Source organism: Lissotriton helveticus, chromosome 10, assembly GCF_964261635.1.
Source record: "Lissotriton helveticus chromosome 10, aLisHel1.1, whole genome shotgun sequence".
Classification (NCBI taxonomy): Eukaryota; Metazoa; Chordata; class Amphibia; order Caudata; family Salamandridae; genus Lissotriton; species Lissotriton helveticus.
In genome coordinates, this window is record NC_136071.1 from 1,189,737,368 (window position 1) to 1,189,750,051 (window position 12,684).

Consider the following 12,684-nt stretch of genomic DNA (forward strand, 5'->3'; position numbering starts at 1 on the left):
TGTTCATATTGGAAGGATATTTACATGCAATGTTTTCTTCATCCCAAATGGCTCGTACAGATTGGAGCACACTTCTACAGTGGCGGCTCACGAACTTTGAAAGGGGGGCTAAACAGCTTACTCTGATTACTCTTAGAGAAATAAGCAAACCCTATTTTTATGAGTGGGTTGTAGTGGTTTGCCTTTACCCAAAATTTTGTTTTTGGGAGCTAAACTGTTTTTTGGATCCTTTCTGTATACATTTTTCATATCAATTGTGTGAAAGTACAGTAGATTTTTGAGGGTCACTAATGAAATATTCCTATACTTTTCTTTCTCCAATATTTTTGTGGTGTGCTAGGTGAGGGACAATAGTCCCTTTTGAAGGTTGTTGAGAGTAGTTCACTTTCCCTCAATGTCGGTGGAAAAAACCCAGTGGATTTTCCAGAATAAGTTCCCTAAAGAAGTGCTAAAGCACTATACTTATTACAAACTGGTCAAAAACTCTGGTTATGCAATGTCACATGACTGATCATTTTTCAAAGTTCACGTAGCATGTTTCTTCGTGCGATACGTTGAATCTTCTCCTACCATATAGATTCGCAGCTTAATGCGAAGACAGATGGACAGGAAAAATCAAACGTTGCACAAGTCTCACAATTTCAAGGAAACAGCAGAACAAGGCAAATCCTTCAGTGCTGCTGCTGAATGGTGCCAGGCCGCTTTCACCAACGGCGTGCGCTCTATGGCAGTCCTTTTCTTTTCACAGGGCTCTGGCAGTCCTAGTAATATTACCATCGAAAGTTCTAACCGTATAGATGGTGAAGTGCCTCCAACCAAGTCACAACATAACAGCAGTGGCAGTAAGTGCCCTCTAATACCAAGGCTCTAGAGAGAGCAACAACCCTGAACTTGGCATGAATCATCCTGCAAATATCATTTTTTAAGAAGATTGACTGAAACATCAGGATTCTAGTTACTGAAAAAATAGACCTTTCTCCATAAAATAAAAAAAATGTCATAAATCAGCCAATTTGCACCAAAAGAAAGCTTGCTCTTTTCATGAAGAAAACATGTTTTTATCTCTAAGCACTAGTGGAAAATGTCCATCAAACACCAGAGAGAGGCTGCACTGGGCCGTTAATCAGACATTAGAGCTATCGCCCACTGTTTTGATCCCCACCGCAGGAAGAAAGCAGTGAGGAGTTTAATACTGGGGAGGGATCATTACCATCATGTGCCTTTACCACGGAAATTGTTGTAATGGAATATGCATAGTAAAGGCAAGCATGGTAACCGCACGCGTGGGTTACACTGCGTTGTTAACCCCTTGCATGCGGGGCGGATTCCCCCGCTGTGCTGGGGGGGGGGGGGGTCATGAGCCACGGTGGTCGTGTGCGCATGACGAGCTGAGCTCGTCATGACCACACCCGTTCCGTTAGAACGCTCGCACAGCAGGGGAATTAGCCCAGCGTGAGAGCGTTCCAACGGTCATGACGAGCTCAGCTCGTCATGAGCACACGAGCACCGTGGCTCATGACGAGCTGAGCTAGTCATGAGCGTCCAAGGGGTTAATGCCGTTTCCCCTCTTGACTGTGTACTGCCCTTGCGGCAGGCCAGTGGAGGGAGAAAGGAGCCGCTGGCCCCAATGACTGTAGCCATGCAGTGCTGGGCTTCCACCGGTCTCAGGAGATGGAGACGGCTAAGCATGCACAGGCTGGGCGTTTCGAGGAAAGGCTAGGGACTGATAGGCCAAGAGATGGGTGGTATCTAAAGCTACAAGAAGACCGAGAAGTCTGGCAGTGGTCAGAGCAGTGACATGCCCTAAAAGCAATACCCAAGTTGTGTTAAATCTCTCCTGCATCCTACCTTCTGTGCTTGGCTGATCGCATGAATGGTCCGCTAGTGAGATGACAAGGTGGGATGGGGAAAACTGGGCTCAGCACGTGTCTGCTCAGTACCACCAGATTGCCTGCCCTAAGCCTTGGAAAGATTGCAACTTTTGGCAGTGCCTGCGTTCCCCCGCTTCTGCCTGGCACACAAACACTGGAAATGCAAGATTAGATTGAGATACACGTGCGTTCATACCTATAGTGTGTGTATGCGGCTCTTTTAGTGCTGAACGCAGCAGTGTGAGGGCAGCTGGTCTATCTCCCCCTTCCTCATCAAAGCCTTGTGGGGCTCCACCTCAAAAAACTTCAAAAACTCCCCTTTGTATTTCTGAAGAGATCTGGAAAGGCCTGCCAATTCAGGGGTACCAGTCGATGCAGAAAAGATGGTGAACTTCTTCGGTGTTGGACCTAATCAGCCAGTCATCCATAGATCGATAATGCCCCGTTTACTGAGGTCAGCTGCTATTATTGCCGAGCTCGTGGAGAGTATTTCAGGGCAGATGGCAGGCCAAAAGTTCATTTAACTAAAGTTTATGTTGGAGTTGATGTATTCAGAACGTTTCACTTTTAATGGATTGCTGAGATCCAGAAAAGATCTTCAGGTTTAGTCTGTACTCGAGTACTGTGAGTACTTTTTCCTTCGCCTGTCTCGGTGTTGCGTATGATGGTAACTTCTTGTTATAATTGAAGTAGGTTCAGGTGATCATAACTCCCATCTAATCCTCGCTGTGGTCATTTCATTTCTGGACTATTGTGACATCCCATATACTGGCCCCCCGATCGCACCTCTCTAAACTTTGCAAAGTTCAGAACACTCCAGCTTGATAGGTTTTTAGTCTGTCTCGACATGACTCGCCCTAAATTCCCACCTGTAAAAGAGAAACTGACCTCTAATATATTTTGTTTGGTACAAATACAGTTCCATTGTCACTCGCCGATCAATCTAGCAAAATTGTTTTTGCCTTAACCAACCAGAAGTTTCAGGTCTGACAAACGATGCCTTCTGTCGACCAGATCTTAAAGAAGATGTAGTAATCAATCTTTCAATATCCATGGTGCCTCCCTCTGAAGTCCTTATATTTTCAATTGAAACTGTCTGTCTCCTATTCAAGCTGTTCCATTTTCAGTGTTTATTTTTTGTGGATTTCAATGGTGTTTTCTCAATGATTAACAAACTCTTTGAAATCGGTGCCTGTCAGTGTTTAGTCAGTTGTCTAACCCCCACATAGACAAAAACTGTGTTTTTCCAGTGTTTACAAAACTTGATGTTTTTGCACTGATTATTGTAAAGCACATATTTAATTTAACCCGTTGGCTGCAGGGCTGTTTCCCCCTGCTGTGCTGAGGGTGGGGGGGGGGCTCACACAGCGTCCCCGTGCTCATGACTAGGTCAGCTCGTCATGAGCCACGGTTCTCGTGAGCTCATGACGAGCTGAGCTCGTCATGAACACACCCGTTTGTGTGGAACGCTCAGCACAGCAGGGGAATTAGCCCAGCATGCGAGCGTTCCACTGCTCGTAACGAGCTCAGCTCGTCATGAGCATAGGAGGGGTTGAAGTATTGCTGGGTACGTAGTGTCTTCCCATTAACAGTATGTCCGGTGGGCTTATCTTAGACTGTTTTAAGCATAGAAAGTCTGTGTATTGCACTCACTCGCATTTCATTACCTTCCCTCATATCCCATTACCTCTCACGCTCACTCTGTCAAGACTCTGTCTGAGTGTTGTATTCATATCTTTTAATACGCAAATTCCCAGACACAGTTGGGGATCATTCATCAACTCTTTTCTGATTGTTGTGATATTGTAGGGGTATTCAACTCTACCAACAACAACATATCTTGTGAAACCTCTAAAACTTTGAATTAGACCGCATTAATTTGCAGCCCTGCATTCTAAGGCACCTTAAACTTTAGGCTTTAAGCGTGCTCGTCACTGCTTGTCTGCACTCTTTGCCTGCCTGCATTAGGTGCTGCTGCTGTTTTGTGGACATTCATAGCGGTCACGTGTCTCCATGGCAAATATCTTTAAGTCAGTGGCAACCTTTTAAAATACCATCTTGTACTCTGCGACTTAAATTCCCTTTTAACATTGTAACTACTGGCTTAAACCCTACCTGTAAAGAACAGTTGGGTGAAAAGTCAGAATTTTCTGAAGGTATAACAACAATGGGACACCTTGTAGATAAAAAAATGTTGTATGGTGAAATTATTGTCATGTTTTTACCACTATCCCATGTGCTTGGTGACAACTCTTTCTTTTCACAGGTAGCTGTCACTACAACTTGCACTGAATATTTAAAGTCTGGGGTGTTTGGCGGTTGACGTGCTATTACTTATTAGTGAAGGGGCAGATGTATCAAAAGGTTATATCGATTTTCTGGATAAATGTGATAATACATATTGGCCAAGATTATAATGAGTCGACCATTACAACAGTCATTGAAAGAATTTAACACTGGCAAAAAACCAAATATGATTTTAATGTTACCATTTTCTCTACAGTGTATAAATCAATTCAGTCTGACCTAAAACATGCTTCTAACACCTTTAATTCAAGCACCTTTAATTCAAGGACACATAATGGGAGGAAATATAAAGAAGCAAAAACAATATTTTAGTGACATCCCTAAACATCAAAACTGAAGCTGAATGATCGCAGACTAGTCTTTCTCGCTGCTGCCATGATAACAAACTTACATTGTGTTGACCCTTCTGGAACAATGAAATGACTCATTATCCCTCACTTTCCTTTTATTAAATGGTGAATTAGTTTGTGGTTGTGCAGGTGTTTATCAGTGTTTATATGTTTACACTGATAAGGGGCGTTTTCCTTTTCGGTGGTGTTTTATCAGTTATAGGTTATAAACTAAACCCGGATAGCCTATTCATAATACGAAGAGCCCAAATGACCCACCTCTTCACCTTAGTGTTTGATTTACCATATGCTAAGAGTGACCCAGAGCCCCCACATGTTGCCCTTACTTCTTGGCCTAAGAGCGGCTTTGACTCACCTTCCAAGTTCCTAGGACTTATTGTCTTCAGACTTTGTCATCTTTTTTGGAACATACTTTCATACTATCCCCCGCAGAGTTGGTCAACTCTTCAGCAACAGTCTTGGCTGTGTTCTATTAGGTGACTCGCTTTACTGTATGTATCTGTACTCGAAGCGGCCTGAGGCCACTGCGGGTGCTTAGTACAGCTTTATAAAGTACCCGAATAGAATAAAATACACTCCGCGGAACTGCAGGTACCTGTACCGGGATGGCTTAAAGTTTCAGAGCGCGATGGTGCAGGACGACCTACTGTTCCAGTCTTCTCGAGTGATATCTCTTCAGTCCCAGAGTAAGTTTGATACTCTTCCTCACAACATCCTGCTAGATGGCACTGAAGGGGATGAAGCCGTCCTTGTTCTTGAGGGCTGGGAAGGGGCTTTGCCAACGACCATAGCAGAAAGCGCTGTCCCGGGGCCTCTTCGAGAGGGGCATCTTGGAGACTGATACTTTCACTGGGGACTGACTTGCAGGGCTTGAAACTTGTGAAAATGTGCTTTCTTTGAACTCCAAACCTTTAGGAAGGTTTAGTTGATTTTTCATGTAACCGTATTCACAGTCCACCCCTTACTGTTTACAGGTAGAATGAGGAGTTATTTTTTTTGTGAACCCACTGAATACAGCAGACTGATGATGAGTGAGTATGCCTGTCCAGAGGCTTCTCTGTGTGTCTTCACCAGGGCCTCGTGACTGTGTTGCACTTTCAGGTGCTTGCGTTCTATTAAGGGCAGCTGACACTTGACCTGGTGACCTTTTATATTACCTGGAAAAACTAGTGTATATATTTGTCTGAGCTAGTGTTCGTACTATGAGAGACAGAGGACTGTTTGTAAAAATAAGGGTGTGCCGCTAGTTGTTCATATTACATCTTTAAATGCAGCCTTTTTGCTCATGCTGGAGTCTCTTTTCAATGTATAGCCACAGTTGTGACCCGGCTTGAAAAACACCTAATACAGATAGCGACATTTCTGGATGGAGTTGTCATGAAACTGGTCCGTGCTCTTCTGGTGTTGTTAAAGACCAGCAGAAGGCCATAAACCTCTAGACCGTGTTGATTCATTGCTGAAGACCCCATTTAAATCCTATGGATCTACCCTACCTTTCGCCCTAAAACATGAAGGGGATCCTAATATGAAGAACACATGGATCCTTTTCAGGATGTTCTCACTCGCCGTCTGATTCCATATGCTGGTAGATCTGTTTGTGATCTGCAGCGCTAACATCTCTCATAGCCTCCAGTATCTTTCCAGGAGACTTCAAGGAAGGTAAGTGATAGAAGAGGCATTGAATCCTGGTTCCTCGACATGCAAGACTTTGTCGACAGGACCCTTAGCGTTGAAGAATGTCTCATTGCCAGATTGCAAGTGGGCATCTAAACTGTGCTCAACATTGCCGGCACCGCTTATGAGGTTGGATTTTAAAAGTGTCAATTTAAAGTGAAAGCAGGACAAATGGTCACCAATTTAGTGACCTCAATGGGGATATCTGAGAGGTCTTAAATGGGAGGGAAGGGAATGTGTCACCGTAGTTACTTAGAATTAAGGTAAGATGCAGACTACCCAACTTTCAGCTTTCATTCCTATCAGAAGGTGGTGCTCCTGCGGTGTGGAGATGAATAGTAAAGCTTAGTATAGATTCACCATTTTTTTTACACAGAGAGAACAATATAAGGAAACCTACAATTGCTAGTGACATGAGCAGAAATCAAATTGTTCAATTATTTCTAAAGTGCTTTAGAGGATAGTTTGCCAAATGGCCTTCCCAACAACAAGCTTAGAAATCTTCCTCTGAAGATCATGTGATGTCCTTCTAGTGGTCTGTCTGTCCACGCATTCTTTGGTGAGAGTGCGGCGCGTGTGGAAGTTATCTCAGTGTCACCTTTTGGCGTTCAACATCACTGATGTCCCTTCATAAGCCTTGTGAAGATGAGAGAACCTCTTAGGATGAGTAGTGGTCCTGTCCAGTGCAGCTCGGCTCCAACTCCACACACGCCTCCTGTACTGTGTACGGTGATCGTACTAGCTACAGAGACGGAGCAAGGGGTTACGCCTGCAGTCACTGGTATGATCAGTTGTGCAGGTGCTATTCACCTGATGCCCGGTGGCGATGGAGTAGTGTGCTACTGGGATTCGTGTTTGGTTAGAGTTCTCTGTCTTCCCTAGAGTGGTAGTTCGCTATTTTAGTGGTGGTGGTTTCTACCTGCACTATGTGTATATTTGTGCTCTGCAGCAATGGTGGGACCTGGCGTGGTCAAGCTGCTTGGTGTCGTCTGAAGCATTTCAGAGACTCTAAAGAGTGCATTAATATCTACTAGGAGGTGTTGATGTCTCGTAAGCTATAGCAGAACCAGTGGTTGTAGCCAGTCAGACCCTTCTCCGAGGTCCTCACACTAGTGCACATGAGCAAAGACAGGAGTTTGAACAGCATGTCCTGAACCGCTATCGTGGATTCGTTTGACTGGGGACACAACCAACATGAACCCAGAATGTGCCTCCAGCTGTTGGAAGAGTGTTGGCGTGACTTTCTCTTGGCATCACTGTGAGGCATTTTCCTACCGATGTGCTGTGACTGTCACCTTTGCCCAATGCGATCCTGGTAGAAGTGCTCAAGAAGTGGCTATGATGCCCTCCTGCTGTCTGTGAGAAGGGAGAGATAGCTCTGCTGTCTGTGAGAAGCGAGGAATAGCTCTGTGCTGTCTGTGACAAGTGAGGGATAGCTCTGACGTTTGTGATGAGAGAGATAGCTCTTCTGTTTGTGACAAGTGATGGATAGCTCTGACATCTGTGACAAGAAAGAGGTAGTTATGTTGCTTGTGAGACGAGAGAGATAGCGCTGCACTTTGTGACAATTGAGAGATAGCTCTGCTGTCTGTGAGGCGAGAGGAGCAGCTCTGCTGTCCGTGACAAGTGAGCGATAGCTCTGCTGTCTGTGACAAGAGATAGCTCTGCACTTTGTGACAAGTGAGGGATAGCGCTGATCTTTGTGACAAGAGAGAGAGCGAGAGAGATAGCTCTGTTGGTCGTGACAAGTGAGGATATCTCTGACGTCTATGAGAAGAGAGATATAGCTCTGGTGTCTAACAAGTGAGGAATAGCTCTGACATCTGTGACAAGACAAAAGGTAGCTCTGCTGTGTGTGAGAAGAGAGAGATCGCTCTGTGCTGTTTGTGACAAGAGAGAGTTAGCCCTGCTGTCTGCAAGAAGTGGGAAATAGCTTTGTTGTTTGTAGCAAGTGAGGGCTAGCTGTGTTGTTTGTGAAAAGAGAGAGATAGCTCTGCTGTCTGTGCTGAGGGAGGAATCAGTGATGTGAGCAAGGGATCCTGTTCTAAAAATAAGGAGTAACTCTGTTTTCTTCAGCCAGGGAGGGGTTCTTCTGCTGTCCGTGACATGCTTCCAGTATTTACCTCCTGTACAGGGTGACCAATTGTTAGAACTGGGGATCTCTAGTTGGTTGAGGTAGGTACCTTAGTCCAAATAGGTACCCTTGCTTCTAGTCAGGGAAAGGAGGGACACACTCTTAGATAACCCCTGCTCTACCCCTGGTAGCTTGGCACGAGCAGCCAGGCTTATCTCCAAGGCAATGTGTAAAGTATTTGTAACCACACTCCCAGTGACACAGTGATAACTCCACAAATGGACACCAAACTGGTTTCATAAAAATAGCGGTATCTTTATAAAAAGGAATACGATGAGACCAAACAATAGAAATCCAACATATGCATATTCGTAATATGTTGCTTTGCTGGTTATTAGGCCAGCAATCACTTGTAGGTTCTTCCGGTATTAAAGAGCAATTCACGATCTGTAATGCAGTCCTAATGCAGTACTATGCGGTTAGAAATGCAGTTCGTAATGTAGTACTAAGAGAGTCCTGAATACAAGTATCAGGCAGTTCGTAATGCAAGACTAATGCAGTAAGTAATGCACAAATCAGGCAGTTCATAATGCAAGAATAATGCGGTCAATAATGCATAAATCAGGTAGTTCATAATGCAAGGATAATGCGGTCAACTCGGGCACCACTAGGCCCACACAACAGAGACAACGGTCGGACGCTTAAAAGGCGGCCCTGGTACTACTGGGTAGATACGGGCCGCTCGGGGACTCGGCATGTCTAACGCAGAGCAGCGGGAGAGAGCTCGGAGCACTCCTCCTGCACGCATCCCTAGGCCACACACGCTTGCGGCTCCCGACCAGAGTCCAAGCCTTACCTGAGAGGTGATCTGCCTCGCTCTCTCCCTCCGCTCGTCAGACATCTTGCTGGTCGATCCCGATCATGTTGCAGCTCTGTTGCTAGGCGATGCTGTAGCCGGACGGGTTATGGCACAACCTTCTCCTTCGCTGGTGATCTTGGGCAGATTCATTTAGATGAATAACGATCACGATCTCTTTCCCCTCGTAGCTTCCGTAGCATCAATAAATCCTTTAGCAAATTGCGTATGGGGCCCGCGGTGGAGATCTTTCCTCACAGCCTCAGTTACGATGACGGCTCGGGCCACAAACAGCTATGCAACAGCGTGGACGATGCTTCACGCTGCACGGGCAATGTGGTCACGGGGCACCTCGTAAACAGCACCACAGACAACAGGGCAGTCTTAGGCATGCAAAGAGCACACGCACACAGCGTTGCTGAGACACACTTCTTAGGTTCGAGCAAGCTTTTTAGCATGTTGCGACTCTGGCCGGCCGCAGAGATCTTTCCTCATAGCCTCAGTTAAGTTGATGACTCGGGCCACAAACAGCTATGCAACAGCGTGGACAATGCGTCATGCTGCTTGAGCAATGCGGTCACGGGGCACATTGTGAACAGCACCAAGGACCACACGGCAGTCTCAGGCGTGCAAAGAGCACACGCACACAGCGCCTCTGAGACACACTTGGAAACTTTTATGTTCCTGAGTTTCCACAACAGGGGACCAGCTCTCCTCTGGCCCTTGAAGACAAATTACTTCAGGACACAGTACACAGCAAAGTCCCTTGTCCTCTCCTCAGTCAAATCAGCAAACTGCAGGCCAGCCCCAGAACACCAATCAAGGGCAGTCCTTTTCTTCAGTCTCTTCAGCTGTTCTTCTTTAGCTGAGGTTCCTCTTGACCATGAAGTAGTTTCAATCCTTCTTCAATCTGGATTTCAGTCTTGAGTGCAGGGGGTTCAGCTCTTACACTTATACCCCTAAATGCCTTTGAAGTATTTGTGTTCAGGGGGCTCTGACCTCAGTCCAAACCAGACCTGGGTGTCTTCCTGCCAGTGCACACCCTCTTCCTTTGATAGTCAGGACCTGGGGCCCAGACGCCCAGCAGGAGGGGGAGTCATCCTTTTGTGGCAGCAACACAGCCCTCTTCATGTCCAGGGGGCCACGCCTCCCCCCTCCCCCCCCCCTCAAATGCAGGCCAGTCTGTTGCTGTCCCACCTTCTCCTCCCAGGGGTCAGGACACTTCCCAGATCCTGTCACATCCAAACCCAGATGGTCAATACACAAACAGGCAGAGGCACGCAGGATGGTTTAAGACAAGAAACCAGCCACTTTTAAAAGCGTGGTTTCTAAGCACACAGTTTAAAAACCATCCTCACAGAAAGATGTGTTAGTAAATTCAGGCACACTAAACTCCACCTCTCCATCTTATGCCTATGGGAAGATATGCTGGAAACATGGGACACAGCATTCCCCATTCTGTCCTATGAGCAAGATGGCCTTGCAACAGTGAAAAACGAATTTCGCATTATTTCACTGTCAGGACGTGGTACACACCTCAGTGCAGGTCCTACCTTTCACATACACTGCACCCTGCCCAGGGGGGTATTTTGGGCTTACTATAGGGGTGTCTGATGTGCATAAAAAGGGATGGTAAGGCCTGGCAAGTAGGTGCACTTGCCAGGACACCAAGGCAGTTAACAACTGCTCGCAGACACTGCAGTGGCAGGCCTGAGATCTCTTTTTAGGGCTACTTATGTGGGTGGCACAATTAGTGCTGCAGGCCCAATAGTAGCATTTGTATCACCAGCGTTGGCACTTATAGTGCACTTTACTAGAGACTTTACTAGTAAGACAAACATACCAATTATGAACAACCAATTTCCATAACACTTTACACAGAGAGCAAATGCACTTTAGCACTGATCATCAGCAGTAAGTGCCCAGAGTCTTAAAACCAACAAAAACAGGTCAGGGAAAAATACAGGAGGAAGGCAAAAAGTTCATGGATGACACTGCAAAAAGGGCCAAATCCAACCCCATTCATGGCCAGTGTTCTCCAAACATGCAGCACGTGCGCTTTCTTTGAGGCGTCAATTCGCCTCTTTTCTTCTCTTCATTTCCATCCTTGCAGCCACAGACATTTCAAGCCATGTGCCTGAATCTCCCCCCCCCCCCAACTTTCTGATGAGTAACAATCACATGTGCCCTCAGCTCCTTCCTCAGTCCATTCTGTTGGGTCTTTATTGTGATGCCTGTACCTCACTTGTTCTGTCAGTGTCCCTCCTTTCTACTATTAGAGTCTGCATTGCCTCTCCCTTGTTCCCTCACAGTCCCTCCTTCTTTGTACCACCAGTGTCAGCTTTGTCTCGCCTTTCTGCCCTCACAGTCCCACCTTTGTACTGTTAGTGTAAGCACTGTCTTCCCTCTGTGCTCACACAGTCCCTCCTATTTACCTTTAGTGTTCCACTATCTCTCCTGTTTGCCCTCGCAGTCCCTCTTTCGTACCATTACTGTCAGCACTGTCTCTCATTTGTGCCCTCACAGTCCCTCCTTTGTAGCATTAGTGATCCCAGTGGTCTCAGTGCCCCTCTGCTTACCCTTCTACTCCATGCCCTCACTGTTGCTCCACTGATACCTCTCGTCCATGCCCTCAGTGTCCCTCAATCCTGCCTCAGTGTCCCTCCATGCCCTCAGTGTCCCTCAATCCTGCCTCAGTGTCCCTCCATGCCCTCAGTGTCCCTCCATGCCCTCAGTGTCCCTCAATCCTGCCTCAGTGTCCCTCCATGCCCTCAGTGTCCCTCAATCCTGCCTCAGTGTCCCTCCATGCCCTCAGTGTCCCTCAATCCTGCCTCAGTGTCCCTCCATGCCCTCAGTGTCCCTCAATCCTGCCTCAGTGTCCCTCAATCCTGCCTCAGTGTCTCTCCATGCCCTCAGTGTCCCTCCATGCCCTCAGTGTCCCTCAATCCTGCCTCAGTGTCCCTCCATGCCCTCAGTGTCCCTCCATGCCCTCAGTGTCCCTCCATGCCCTCAGTGTCCCTCCATGCCCTCAGTGTCCCTCAATCCTGCCTCAGTGTCCCTCCATGCCCTCAGTGTCCCTCAATCCTGCCTCAGTGTCCCTCCATGCCCTCAGTGTCCCTCCATGCCCTTAGTGTCCCTCCATGCCCTCAGTGTCCCTCAATCCTGCCTCAGTGTCCCTCCATGCCCTCAGTGTCCCTCAATCCTGCCTCAGTGTCCCTCCATGCCCTCAGTGTCCCTCCATGCCCTCAGTGTCCCTCCATGCCCTCAGTGTCCCTCCATGCCCTCAGTGTCCCTCCATGCCCTCAGTGTCCCTCAATCCTGCCTCAGTGTCCCTCCATGCCCTCAGTGTCCCTCAATCCTGCATCAGTGTCCCTCCGCTTGCCCTTCTCCCCCATGCCCTCAGTGCCTCTTCTTGCCCTCAGTGTCCCTCCTTCCTGCCTCAGCGCCCCTCCTCTTACCCTCTCTATTCTTCCTCCCGGTCCTCAGTGCCCCTCGTGCACCCGTCCCTGCCTCTTCTTGCCCCCAGTGTCCCTCTGGCGCACCCTCAGCGCC